The sequence below is a fragment of the Crocodylus porosus genome, unplaced genomic scaffold, assembly GCF_001723895.1.
Source record: "Crocodylus porosus isolate Cpor-Errol unplaced genomic scaffold, CroPor_comp1, whole genome shotgun sequence".
Lineage (NCBI taxonomy): Eukaryota > Metazoa > Chordata > Crocodylia > Crocodylidae > Crocodylus > Crocodylus porosus.
In genome coordinates, this window is record NW_017728906.1 from 46,271,571 (window position 1) to 46,286,421 (window position 14,851).

Below are 14,851 nucleotides of genomic sequence, written 5' to 3' on the forward strand. Positions count from 1 at the left end.
GCTGGACTGTTCCCAGGGGTGTGGGCCCCTGATCTGCCTGCCAGATGACAGGAGGCTGGTTCTGCTGCCAGGGCAAGTCAGCCCATGCGGGGACCCGCCCCCACCCCTGGATTGGCTCTGGTATGGGGCCTGGGGCAAACCAGTTCATGCGGGGACCTACCCCTGACCCCTGGGCCCACCTGCCACTGGCTGCAGGCAGCAGAAAAAGCCTTCTGTTATCCGGCAGGCAGATGGGGGGCCCACACCTCCAGGAGCAGTCTGGCACAGCCCCTGCAGCCCTCCCAGGGGTGCAAGCAAGGTCCCAATTTGCCTGCTGGATCACACTGATCTTCCCAGCTCTGTGTGCAGGCTCCCAGGCAGCACCACCAGCCTCCTGTGATCTGGGAAGCAGATCAGGGACCCGCACCCTTGGGGGCAGTCTGGCACAGCACCCGCAGCCCTGCAAGGGGTGTGGGCTGGCCCCGATCTGCCTGCTGTATGACAGAAGGCTGGTGCTGCTGGCTGGGACTGGCACTGAAGCGAAGTAAACCTGGCTTTGAAACTTGAAATATTTCGAAACTTTCAAAATGTTTCAAGTGCCCTTGTTTCATTTCAAAGCTGTTTTGAAGGCTTTTGTTTCATTTCAATTTCACTGTTTCAAGCTCGAAACGCATCAAAACAGCTTCAAAATGAAACACCAGGTGAAATTTCGCGCAGCCCTATTGTTTATCTGTCTATACCCACTGACATAGGATTAGCATGTGTAGTTTGTGTTAGATGCACATGCTGATCAGTAATCAGAGTGCACAAACACTCAGATGTATAAATACACACATGCATAAGAAACATTGGACCGAGTGCTTTATCTGTTCAGGCTCTTAGTGCCTGTATCAGACTAATCTTTCAAAACTCACACATGCAGAACAAACCACAATCTGAAATCCATTAAGATCAAAGAAATACATAAATGGAAAACATTATTTACAGAATAAGTTAGTAGATCCCCTGCCAATTTTGATCCTATTCACCCCTTGAAAACATTGCAGATACTTCTCAGAGTTACGTCATTAGTTCTGACAGTGGGGCTTCATAGGTAAATCTATGATTTTGTCATGACATTTATGTATGTCACAGGAACCATGAATTTGAATTCTTTGACTCTCATGAGCTGGTCTAATAAAAGGTATCATTTTGGAACCAAGAGTTCTAGTTTTTTGTATGTCTTTTTGTTTCAGACCAACATAACTACCAAGTACACCCTTGATTTTCATGATGCACTTTGTCACTGTGTCAGAGCAGAGAACCCACGGGGTCCTGGGAAATTTGGTTCAATCAAGGATGTTTGCCTTGAGTTCCTGATGAGACCAGAGATATTGGTTTTATCCCTCCAAATTAAAACCACTGTGAAGCAATGCTTCCAAGCAGGGAGGTAAGGTCATTGCTTAGATATTGTAAGCATGCAGAAAGCATGCTGGGTAACTTTTATATAGATAGAGGTGGAACTTCTATATAGATTGCTTCCTTCCACATACACAGTTCTAAAATAATTGTCTTAATTCATTAGTGTTGCTTAATTAAAAGCACCCAGTTTACATCCATTTAATTTAAGTTACCATGTGCTTGTTTATTTGTACCGGGAAGATGATCTCAGGGTTAAGGGAAGATGCTGGGAACCAGACAATTTAGGTATTTTCCCTAACTCTGTAACAATGTTTTCATGTGCCCTTAGTCAAGTCACTTACAATGTACTATCTACTTTCCTCTGTCCCCATCTGTAAATTCGATATGATAATACTTATTTCTCTTTCAGTACCAATATAAAGATTATTAATATGTGTATTGCACACTGAGATCCTCAGATAAAATGCTATACAAGAAGTAGGAAATATAATGAAGATAATACATTGGCCAACAGTTCTGTAAAGTTTAGTCACACTAGAAACCATGAATCCGCTTTGGGGAGTACACATCAGTCTAAGAAAAGGCTGCAGAATTTGTTCTAAAAATAAATTACCTTTGAACACACTGAAGTATAGGAAACTGTCCCCAAATGGCAAATATCTTAACACTACTGCCTTGTGAAAATGGGCGGCTATAAACGAAACTGCTTTGCCACATGAAATATGGCAGTCACTACAAGGGGACTATTTTTATAGAAACACACAAAATAATCCAAGGTAATTTAAAGCATAGAGGGTGCAGCTATATGTCCCATTAAGGCAATGTGATAAACTCCAGCGCAGTTCGTGCCAGAGAAAATTGCTCCCAGAAGCAACGTTTGCACGTGTGTCTGGAACTGCAGCATTTTGAGCTGGGGTGAAGCAGCCCTAGGCTAACAGGGAGTCCAGAGGATCAATCCCAGGCTCTGGGTGGTGGTGTCAGGCAGCGGAGGGGCTGGCTGGGCCACGAAGACACTAAAGCGCAGGGCTAGCCCATGTCACTGTCTACATGTGCATTTTGGCTGAGTAAATTACTTTGTTGGGGACAGTACTATCTTACAGCGGAGTTAATTTTACTGCACCCTAAAACCAGCACACATGCAGACTGTGATGCTTAACTGAAGAGCTAATTAGTCAGCTCTAAAGCCCATGTGGAGATGCACCCAGACTGCCATAGTCTATATGTTTGTACAGATCCATACATGGTGCCTGAGGCATTTAGGCACCACAGCAATATGACAGTTAAGTAGTAGTAATAGTAATAATAATACTACAGTAATGCAAGTCTTAAAAAACCTGTGACGCTTGTCCCAAATTCATTTAAAAGCCAGGTTTAGGTGAAGTGCTGCTCTTCTGCATCTCAAAGTGGGGCAGCTCTTCAGCCAGCTCTATTGAACTATGTCTTAACACACCAGGTGTGAAGGTGGACACTGTTATTCCCAGCAATTGATTTTTCCTAGTAAAGAGGCAATAGTCTTCTATGACAGGTTTAGATTTCTGCAGCCACCTCTCATACAATTTATCACATTCATCTGATAAACTAAATGGAATGAGGAGAAACCCCCCACTTTTAATTCTCTAGAATCATTTCAAATTGTGGTATTATTGAGGCTGTTGTAAGTGGTAAGAATTTTTGAAGGCATTAGTAATTCTGCTCTAAACACAAACAGTCTAAGACATTTAAAGCATTTTAATAATTTAGCTTATTCTGGTATTTTCAAGTTTTTCAACTGTATGCATTGGTAGGGTCCCACTTACTGTAGCCCAAATGCAATGTCAGAGATTGAATGGATATAATCCCACAGAAAACGAAATCTATTAGTACTTGCTAATAAAAATACTTAAAGTGTACTGCTAAATTTTTCTAAATCCACACTGTATTTAAAAGCTCCTTACATCACATAATGAAGGATTCTTCACACAGGTAAGGGACAGGCCCCCAAAATAGGAATAGACCTAAGCACATGCTTAATGTTAATTATATGATTAAAATCTTTCCTGAATTAGTGTCTCAGGAGAAAGACCTAGATTGGGCTAAACTCAGAGCAGGTGGAAGAGAGTACAACGTTGAGACCTAAACAGCATTTCCCTTCCAGGACCATGCCTGAAGTTGTATGCCAGGCCAAGGTTCATTTTAATTTCAAATTCTTCAAACTTGCATTTTGATTACAAACTCTTATCTGCTGTTTAGCATTTTTGGCCAGTTACCATAATTTCTTGAAGAACCTATTAAATAGGTGGTTTTGTGTTTGTGAGAACATGTAACTGGGTCTGAACCTGTGAGATGCTGAGCTTTCCTCCCATGCTAAAGCTGAGGATTCTCACCAACTTTTGATGGGGCTCAGGCTATCACTGTATTGGGCATTTTCTTTTCCATGTTCTATATTTAAACCCTGCAAAATAATAATAATAAAAAACATGTGTAGGACCAGCCTATAATTTTTTGAGACCCTCTGCAAAATATAGTTTTGGGGGCCCCTGACATGAAGAAGCCAGCAGCAGCGTTGCTGTTGGGTGGTGAGGAGGGCATCAACACCAGGTTCAGATTTAGAGGAAGCATCAAAATGGGGCATTGGCAGCAGCAGCCAGGGTGGATAGAGCTCAGCACCCTCCACCTCCACTCTACAGTGTTTGGGACACTCACATACTCTACTCTTCTTTTGCCCCCACTTTCTAACATCTCTTCCCAGGACACCAAAATAGCTAATTATATCTCTGATCACTGGGATCAATGGCCCTCTGGGCTACTTCTTTAATATCTGACACAGCTGGACATTTTCCCATCTCTGTCTCCATAAAAATATACAATGATCCAATTCAGAAATAAGGAGCTTCCTAGATCCAAAATGCAGTTATAATGTTGGAAAGGGCCTCAAGGTTTAGTTCTGGGCCCTGCACCAATGTATACAAACATTTTAGTGGGGATTTCATTGTTACATGAGAATACACAGAACCTTTTCTGTAAAGCATCTGCCTATAGATGAGCAAAAAGGAAAAGAGTGATAGTTTAAGCAGCTGAGTCAAAGATCTAATAGAGTTAGAATTGTTCCCATCACGTGGGTTCCACTGGCCAGGTGGATTATTATTAGTCTGGAATGTCCTGAAAGCAAATGTTTATGGTGATATAGAATCATAGAAAGTTAGGGTTGGAAGGGACCTCAGGAGGCCATCTAGTTTAACCCCCTGCTCAAAGCAGGACCAGCCTCAACTACATCACCCCAGCCAAAGCTTTGTTTAGCCTGATTTTGAAACCCCCTAAGGATGGAGCTTCCACCACCTCTCTGGGTAACTTGTCTCACTGTTTTACTACCCTCCTAGTGAGAAAATTCTTTCTAATGTCTAACCTAAACTGCCCTTCCTGCAATTTGAGACCATTGATCCTTGTTCTGTCATCTGCCACCACTGAGAATAGCCTAGCTCCATCCTCTTTCAGATTTGCTTCAGGTAGTTGAAGACTGTTATTAAGTCTCTTCTCCGTCTCCTCTCAGTCTCCTCTTCTCTATATTAAATAAGCCCAGTTCCCCAAGAAAATGCAGGGTGTCATGTCCCCTAGCCACCTCACCATTTCTGTCACCCTATGCTGGACTCTCTAATTTGTCTGCATCCTTTTTGTAGTGGGGGGCCCAAAACTGAACACAATACTCCAGATGTGGCCTCATCAGTGCTTAATAGAGGAGAATATAATCACTTCCCTTGACCTACTGGCAACACACCTAACGATGCAGCCCAGTATGCCATTAGCCTTCATGGCAACTAGGGCACACTGCTGACTCATATTTAGCTTATTGTCCACTGTAACCCCCAGGTTCTTTTCTGCAGAGCTGCTGCCCAGCCAGTCAGCCCACAGCCTGTATCGGTGCATGGGACTGTTCTGTCCCAATTGCAGGACTTTGCACTTGTCCTTGCTGAACCTCATGAGATATGTTTTGCCCCAATCTTCCAATTTCTCTAGGTCACTCTGAATCCTAGCCGTACCCTCCAGCATGTCTACTACTCCCTCCAGCTTGGTGTCATCAGCAGACTTGCTGAGGATGCCTTCTATGTCATCTTCTGGGTCATTGATGAAGACATGGAACAAAACTGGCCCCAGGACTGACCCCTAGGGCACTCCACTTGATATTGGCTGCCAACTAGACATTGAGCCATTGATCACTACTCTCTGAGCCTGATTCTCCAGCCAGTTTTCTATCCACCTTAAATTTCATTCATACTTCCCATACTTCCTTAGCTTGCTTGTGTGAATGTTGTGGGAGAGATATCAAAAGCCTCGCTAAGCACTTGGAGGAGAAAAGGGTGTTTAGGAACAGTCAGCATGGATTCACCAAGGGCAAGTCATGACTGATACAAGTGCTTACAAATGGATTCCATGAGGATCTGCTCCCTGATTTTTCCAGGGACTGAGATGAGGATGACTGGTTTGTAGTTCCCTGTATCCTCCTCTTTCCCTTTCTTAAATATGGGCACTATATTTGCCCTTTTTCAATCATCCAGGATCTCTCCTGATCACCATGAGTTTTCAGATGATGGCCAATCATTTTGCAATTACATCAGCCAACTCCCTCAGCACTCATGTGCATCCCATCTGGCCCCATGGACTTGTACACATCCAGCTTTTCTAAGCAGTCCCTAACCTGCTCTTTTACCATTGAGGGCTGTTCACATTGTCTCCAAACTGTGCTGCCCAGTGCAGTTGTCTGGGAGCTGCCCTTGCCTGTGAAGATAGAGGCAAAAAACAAATCCAGCACTTCAGCCTTTTCTGCATCCTTTATCACAAGGTTGCTTCCCCCATTCAATAAGGGACCCACACTTTCCCTAATTCTCCTCTTCCTACAGACATACTTGTAGAAACCCTTCTTGGTCCCTTGCTAGCTGCAACTCCAATTGTGCTTTGGCCTTCCTGAGTTCATCCCTTCATATAATTACCAGGCTTGCAGTTTGCTGCCTCCACAGAAGGTTTGCAGGTGATGCCTCTGAATTCTTCAGGCTCTGGGTCCTCTTCACCTGAAATGAATGGCCATGACTTCCAGGATGCCCAGCTTCCTGCCCTCACAGTTCTGGTTTGTTCAATAGGTTGATTTGCCATATGTTGGGAATAAATTAAACACGTTTACCTCTATGAGGTGCCAGCTGTTAAAAATTAGTGAAGTCTAGTGACTTCAGTGGAACTACACTGTATGAAAACCTGGCTCTAAGGAATTTATAGATTTTCTATTCATGGTGTGTATAAAATCTTTGTGCAACTTTAAACTTTAATAACTTTGGATGTACACATGATAGAAGCAAACTATAAATGGCAATTGAAAGCATAATTCATTAAGTTTTAACACAGTACAGCTCAAATTTCTAGACTTCAACATAACTGCTACCTTTCATGATACATAGTTCAATCTGATTTTCCCTATGCATCGCTTACATTATGCTAAAAAACTTAATGAATTATGCTTTCAATTACCATTTACAGTTTGCTTCGATCCTGTGTATATCCAAAATTTTTAAAGTTTAAATTTGCACAAGGACTTTATAAACACCCTGTATTACACACGTTATATATGCTCAATGTCTAGTTGCAAGGAGTTATTGAGTGGGATTCCCACTTGGGTCTGATATTGCTTAATATCTTATTAATGACTGAGACAATGAGATTGAGCACACACTTAGTAAATTTGCAGATGACACCAAGTTGGTTGGAGCTGAAGATACTTTGGAGGGTAGGGCCAAGATCCAGAATGACCTGGATAGGCTGGAGAAATGGTCCAAAACAATCAGATGAGACTGGACAAAGACTTGCACTTGGGATGGAACAACTGCATACATGCTATGGTACTGCAGAGAAAAGCCTGGAGGTTATAGTAGAATATAAACTGAACATAGGACAATAGTGTGTCTTAAAGCAGACAAACCCAACAGCATTGACGCAAAAAGCGGTTCATTTCTTTGGAGGCACGGGAAGAACTCTCAGACACACACTTATTAGCAGCACAAAAGGTGTATTTGCAAATAGGGTCGGAGCAGAGTCAAAGGACTCAGATTACTCCACCCCCTGAGGAAATTCTTAGCTGGCTTTTATCTCTTCCCTCCTGGGCACGTGTGCAGAAACAGGAACTCTTACAGCTCATTTCCGGTTCATACAAACATATATGTGACTACGTCACTTCATCCGTCGCGGGGCGGATAGGCAAATTTGCATCAGCTAATTGCGCACGCTCAGAAAGTTCTCTAGGTCACCAAGAGTTGAAATCCCTCCCCGCTTTCAAGGACACAGTCAGTTGAATTCCAGCTTCTGTAATCTGCATGTGAAAACCAAAAGGGAGGCCGAAAGAGTGTGGAGGAGGGAGTGATTTAGCATAAGAAAAGCTAGCAAAACTGGCCAAGGAGGAAAAAAGTCCTTGGCAGTGTTTTCTTATCAGGTACGAGATGCAAACTGTGCAGTTCTAACAACACTCCATTTCTAATCATATTTTAACAATACTCCATTTACTGTGCATTTCTAACAGCATGCTGGGTTGTCTTAACAGGAGTGTCACTTGCAAATCTAGAGGAGTGATTCTTCCCCTCTGTTCAATACTGGTGAGGCCTCATCTGGAGTATTGCGTCCAGCTTTGGGCCACACACTTCAATAAGAGTATAGGCAGATTGGAAAGAGTCCAGTACAGAGCAACAAAAATCATTAGGGGCCTGGGAAGCATGACCTATGAGGAAAGACTGAAATAATTAGGTTTATTTAGCCTGGAGAAGACAAGACTGAGATGGGATTTGATAACAGTCTTTGAACATGAAAGAGGCTTTTCTCTGCAACTGTAGGGGACAGGACTAAGAGCAATGGCCTCAAGCTTCAACAGAGGAAATTTAGGTTGTAGATTAGAAGGAACTGTCTGACTATGAGGATAGTGAAGCACTGGAACAGGCTATCTAGAAAAGTTATGGAATCTCCATCCTTGGAAGTTTTCAAGAGCAGGTTGGACAGATGCTTTGCTGGGATAGTCTAATCAGGGATAATCCTAACTTAAGCATGGAAGCAGACTAGATGACCTCATGAGGCCCCTTCCAGACCTACTTTCCTATGATCTTATGTTATTGATATTTCTTTAAAAAAAAAAGAGAAAGGTACTGGCATGGATAGTTCTTCTTCAAGTAGCACCCAAATTTACTAGGATCAGAGTAATAGAAAATTAAGCCCCACAAAAACCAAAACAAAGCAAAAGAAAACAGCCCTTCACCACTCTCCCCTTTCCCCCTCCCCCATAATTATATAAGCTCTGTCAGCAATCAGTCAAATTTTAGTTTGTCTTTAGGGATGGTGATGATAGCGAACTAGCTTTATGTATTTTTAGTTGACCACTTTCATTTTTCTAATAATCTGTTCTTTTAATCTAAGCAGGGTACAACCCAACATTATGAAAGAATTAGTTTTGTTTGTGGAACCAGCTGTACTCCCTTTATTTTCTCTTTCTTCTTTCTCTGCCTACAGTTGATTTGCATTTGCAGCTTTGTCCGTCACTAATTAAACTGCAGTTTAATGTAGCAGGTTTCCCTCAATCACTCAGATTTCTTTCTAAATTTGTTCCATTTTCACAGCAGTAGGAACATTGAAAAAATTGCTAGGATAGTTTAAATAAATATAATTTTCTTCTCATTTTCTTCTGTTTTCTCAGTTTTCTCTCTGTCTATTCTGCATAGTCCTATTTTAGGTTAGTGGCTTCAAAACACTCAGGCAATCGTAATAATTTATCCAGGCTAAATCTCAATTTGTTTAAGAACATGTATAACCTTAAACACGCAAGTAGTCCCTTTGGGCACTTTTACATGTGTTCCAACATGTTCTGATTAATCGAGTCTGCTGGAGCATTCTAATTAGTATGCTAATGTATTAGATATCTCATGTATCCAGCATCCTGCATTTCAAAATGGCAGCAGGGGTGCTTTAACTGAAGCTTGTTTGATGAGCTTTAGTTAAATCACCCTGGCTGCCATTGTGGGACTTTGGATGCACAAGACACTGTAGGCATTTTAATTAAATGCTGTCCCCCAGCCTGGATCATGTGTATAGGTGCCCTTTAAGACTATGACAGTGACACACCTATTTAAGCACCAGTGGCCATATTATGGAACATGTATTCGATGAGATAGAATATATGAAATGCAATAAATTATCCAAACAAGAAGAATAGCTAAAGTATTAACAATTTATGGCATAATAAAAATGGAAGGTGCTCAATAATCATGTGCCTAAAAGACTAACATGTTGAAACCAGGTTGTCTCTGGGCCTTATACGAGTGCCCTTATAGGAGAGACTGCAAGTAGTCTTCTGTATTATTTGACCTGCATAAAAATGAGCAACAACTCTAGTTTCTATGCTCAGAGAAGGGAAACTATATAGCTTTGTCTCACCTGTTTTGCAGGACTGTGCTAAGGCACTTCAAAAATATGCATTATGATTGAGTCTTTTGTACTCATTTGTGTGGCCTCTCTTTCATATTCCCTGCTCTGGGGATGAGCTGTGTTTTTGTTTTTATTTTTCATACCTTGTAACAGGTTAGGCACCTGAGGGACACTGTGATGCCCCTTACAGGCACCCTTATTCCTGCTAAGCTCTCTCTCTGGCCCTGTCTCTGAAGGTCTTTCCTTGCTTTCTCATCTGCCATGCCTTGATGGAAACTTCATGAAGAGGAGGCTGCCCTCAGAGACTCATGAGCCTAAGTGCTCTCTCCTCTCTAGTTGGTGACCTTGCTTGCCTTAAGGCTTATTATTTGACTCCAACCACCCCTTATACCACACCCAAGCCTCACTAATGTCACTGTACCATTATTTCCTTTGTCAGGGCCTCAGCCTTCTCACCCTCCTCCCCTTTTCTCTATCTGGGCCTTCTAGCCTGGGCTCACTGTACTGGACCTGGCTACTAGGCACCAGCTCTGTAAATCCAGACTCTTGGGATCTCCTTCCATTGCTTCTCACTTGGGGTCCCCAGCCCCCAGAGTTCACCCCTCATGGGCTACAGGTCCCCACCCTTTGCTTTGCCTCTCAGAGACGTTTCCATCCCTCATGGGCTTCAGGCCCCTGGCCCTGGTTCTCTCCCCTCTAACTCCCTGGCCCTTGTCTTTACCCCACAGGGGTTCAGGGCCCTTAGACCTGGTCATTGCCTTGGGCCAGGCCCCTAGCAGGGCTCAAGGCAGTCACATGCCCCTCAAGCACTAATGGGACCTCCAAAACCACCAGTATAAATCCCAGATTAATTAGAAAACCCTCTGGCCATAATACAAGCACCCAGTCCATCAGCTGCCTGATGCACTTCTTCCAGACCCTGAATCAGGTCCCACATGTTACTTTCCCAAATCTCCCTGCCAGGCAGCCAACATTAGCAGCCATGTTACAGCAAGACCTCCTCACCCAGCTGCTTCCCAGGTCTAAGTCTCTGATCTTGTTCTGGCCCTGCCTTATATACTCTTAAAGCCCTGCCCCTCTCTGGGCATGTGACTCTGCCATCAGCTGACTTGACTGCAGGGCTGTTCCTTAACCCCCACTCTGCTGGTTGCCTATGCATATACAACAAAAGTTCTGCCCTTTAAGAGGCTATGCCACTTTCCAGAAACAGGGCAAGAGTTGCCTGTTACAGACCTCTACTATATATATTGCAGGAGTTGCACTCAGAGACTAAGGGCTGAGCCAGCTGCTGTGCCAAAAACCTGACTGCTGTCTGAACTGCAAGGGATAGCAGTCACAGTGGAAAGATGATGTAAGTGAAGGCTTGGAGTCCTGTTTTGAAAATAACATGCAAGTAGAATTTGTGGCTAAGTACGGACATTCCAGAAGTCCCTGGTGGAAACACTCTGCCACACTTTATTTAAAGTTAGAGTGTGAGCAAACTGAACAGATGTTTGCTGTTCACTGGGGAAGGTTCACAGCCTGCTCACATTGGCAACTAGGGGCACTCCTGCATGTCTCTCAGGAGGCTTCCCAAGTGGTCCCTATCCCCAACTCCAACCCTCAGCAGTGGCTGGGGGAGGAGGAGAGACACCAGACCCCTCTCCCTGCAGCTCTTAGCCCCTGGGCTGCATTGCAGCATGGTCAGAGGGGTAGATGCAGGGACACCAACCCTGGAGCCCTTCCCTACAGCTCCCCACTTCCAAGCAGTGGCATGCCATTGCTTGGCCTGTGCTACTTCGGGAAGAGAGACCCTGAGCCTTTCCCCTGCTGCTTCTCCCTGACCAGGCTGTAGTGCACTCCAGGGCCAGAGAAGCTGTGGGGGCAAAACCCTTCCTTCCCCTACCACTCCACCCCTGAGCAAGGCTGCATGCCAGACTGGAATCATAGGCTGTCACTGCCAAGGGGGTGAGACTGGCTCAGGCTTGGGCAGAGCAAAGCAGCTCTGCCAGAGGCTAGAGCACAGGCCTGCACAACACTGCCTGGGATAGCAGCAATAATACTCTGGCTAGGGACAGACATGACACATAAATTGCTTTAAATGATTCAAAACTGGATTAAACCTGTAACAGAACAGAAGTTAAGTGCACATAAACCAGTTTAAAAATGGCAAAACTGGTTTAAGATAAACCTGGTTGAATGTAGTATGAAACTTAACTGATTTGGGTCAAACTGGTTTATGTAGTGTCTGTCCCAGACCCCTTTGTTGTTTAACTTAAACCAGAGTCCCACAGCATCCCATATGCTTTGCAGCCCTGGGCTATGCTGGGCTGTGCTTTCTGCTCCAGAGAACAGGGCTGGCCCCACCCCTCTGCTCCCTAGCCAGAGATCTGGCGGAGACAGCAGATATAGCGGCATCTGTCTGGTTTTGCCCTGCCCCTCTTCACTGCCCACTGCTCAAGCAGGGATCCCCTTCCCTCCCATTTCCCACTACCTGGACCCCAGCCCCATGGACTCTAGGCATGTGGTATGCTAGCTAATGCTGAGAGGTGTCTATGTGTATGTGTGTCTCCATTTTTACTGGGGCAGGCAGCCAAAACAGTGTGTGCTTAGGGCTTTTTGGAGCTAATCAGCAGGTAAGCTGGTAAAGTCCCTCTGTTCCTGCCTTGGAAAAAGTTGTTTAAGAAGCACTTGAACTAATGAGAGAGGCCTTTGTTTCGTTGATGGACTGATAAATGTTGTGTTCTCAGCTCCCTGCTGGCTCCCTCACCTGTTAAGTTTGCAGACAGCATGAAGAAGAAGGGAGAGAGAGATTGAAAAGCTCAGTATCATCAACAGGTGCATGCACTGCACACCTCCCTTTGCCTCGGTGCTAGCTTGGGGCTGGGGGCTGGCAACACTCCCACCCCTTGAGCAACGAGTGGGGAAAAGCCTGGGATGGTGCAAGCTGGTGGGGTTTACACTCCTCCCCAGAGATGATCTCATCAGGGTGTGGGGCCTGGGGCAAAGCAGTCTGTGCAGGGCCACCCTCCCCGTTCCATGGCACACTTATACTGGTGAAGGCCCCGGCACATTGGACATGGCAGGACAGGTGGCAGCTGGAACTTCCAACATGAACACACAAAGAGTTGTCTAACCTGCTGGGTGGGTGGGTTGGCTAAACTGCAGCCACAGCCTCTCTGCCTGGCTCTGCGGGGGCCCCCAAACTGCAGGCGGTTGTCCTGATTCACCCTCCCCAGGGATGGCCCTGCTCCTCCCTAATCAGAGTGTCCTGCTGGGGCCTGACCACCCTCCTTCCCCTTAGCTCAGCACTAGGGCACTATGGAAGGGAAGGGAGAGTTGCTCTAGCACCCCCCACCTTCTAGGCTGAGCAACTGCAGGCGTGTGCAGTTGGGAATGTCTAAGGGAATGCCTGTACAGTTGCAAAGTGATTCAATCTAGGCAGGTTAGACTAACTTGTAAAGATTTAATCAATTCAGGCTCAGGCTTTATGACTGCCCGTCCCTAGCCTCTAAGTTAATCCTCAATGCGATCTGGCACAGATGTTCAATAAGGTGCTCTAACAGAAAGTGCTTTAGGTTAGACACATCATCCAGATTTAACTTAGAGTGCAATCTGCCATTTTTAAAGCACTCTAAGAGCCATGAATATCTGTTCAGTTAAGGCTTTAGAGAGCTTTCTGCCTGCCTAATGTGCGATATGTGTAATGTCTATACCTAGTCTGTGTGGCTGCCTTTCTGCAGTTCAGGATCTAAAAAACCTTTCAACAACTCTTTGATCATTCTACTAACAAATTGGTTTCAAACTACTTTATATGTCCTGCCAAATCATATCAAGCCACCAGAGGCAAGATGTAGTGTATCTCTCATAATCACATACGGGCTGTCAAACAGAAAAGTTGTTAAGTCAATCAAATAGTATTTTTGGTTCTTTTTTGTGTGAAAAATGTTCTGTCAAATACATTAGCCTAATTATAGAGAGGCCCCTACTGCCAAGGTAATTAACAGTGTCTCAGTAGTTTTTATCAGCTGTAAAAACTCACTCAGATGAAATTTGGCAAGGAATACCTAGGTCCAAAAATGTTATTTTTGAATATATTTTAGTTAAGTTGGTTTTGATATTTCTAGATTAAAACAGCCAGATACTCAGAGCATGGGATCCCTTCCCATGCCTAGAAAACCGTAAATAAGTGTGGACATTTGGTTGGAGTATGTATTCAGGAAGAAATATTCAATACCAGTTCAAATCTACTAGGCAACATCATTCAAGTAAATTAATTTGAACCACATACTAAGTAGATATTGGACAATGATACCACCTACGTTGTCACTCTCTTCTACTGTCTTCATTTTAGGTTTGGTTGTAAACTATGATGTAAGTTTGTGCAGTGTGCTTGGTGCAATGGAATCTTGAAAATTGGTGCCTCGAATGATAATACATACATACATACTGCTAGGCCAGAGAGATGACAGAGTGATTTTTTTTCCTAGGAAGAAGTATAAAACTGTTCTGCCTATTGGGCAGTCTGCTTGTCTCAACTTCTTTACACACCTAAATGTTATGGGGGCCAAAGGTCACCAGGCCCATTCAGTCTCACAACTGCAATTTTCATCCTTAGGATTTGGCCATATATTTTTTAAAGATATTCCTCTCAAACATTGTTATTATTTCCTATCCTTTCACATTTCAAGTCAGTCAAGCTTTGCAGTACAAAATCATAAGTATGGCCACTGCATGCTCTTACCTCTCTGCCAGACCGGCAGGAACTACAGGTTCAGGGCAACTTTATTCCAATTTAAGGGGAAATAGAAGAAGTTCCCTTGCTGAACAAGGCCATTTACAAATCAGAACCAATCCATCAGAGTCATTTACAGTTAGATAAACTCAGAAATTTCAACCCCTGCCTGGAGAACTGAGTAAGGTAAAAGAAGCATGAATTTCATCTGTATTAATCGTCCTCGCTTTTACATAATTGAACTAATGGCTTAATGCCATCATTAAATCAATGTTGTTTTGTAAACCATCTTTTTTATGTCAGCATAGAATCTTGCTTGCTCTGAAGGAAAGAAAGTTG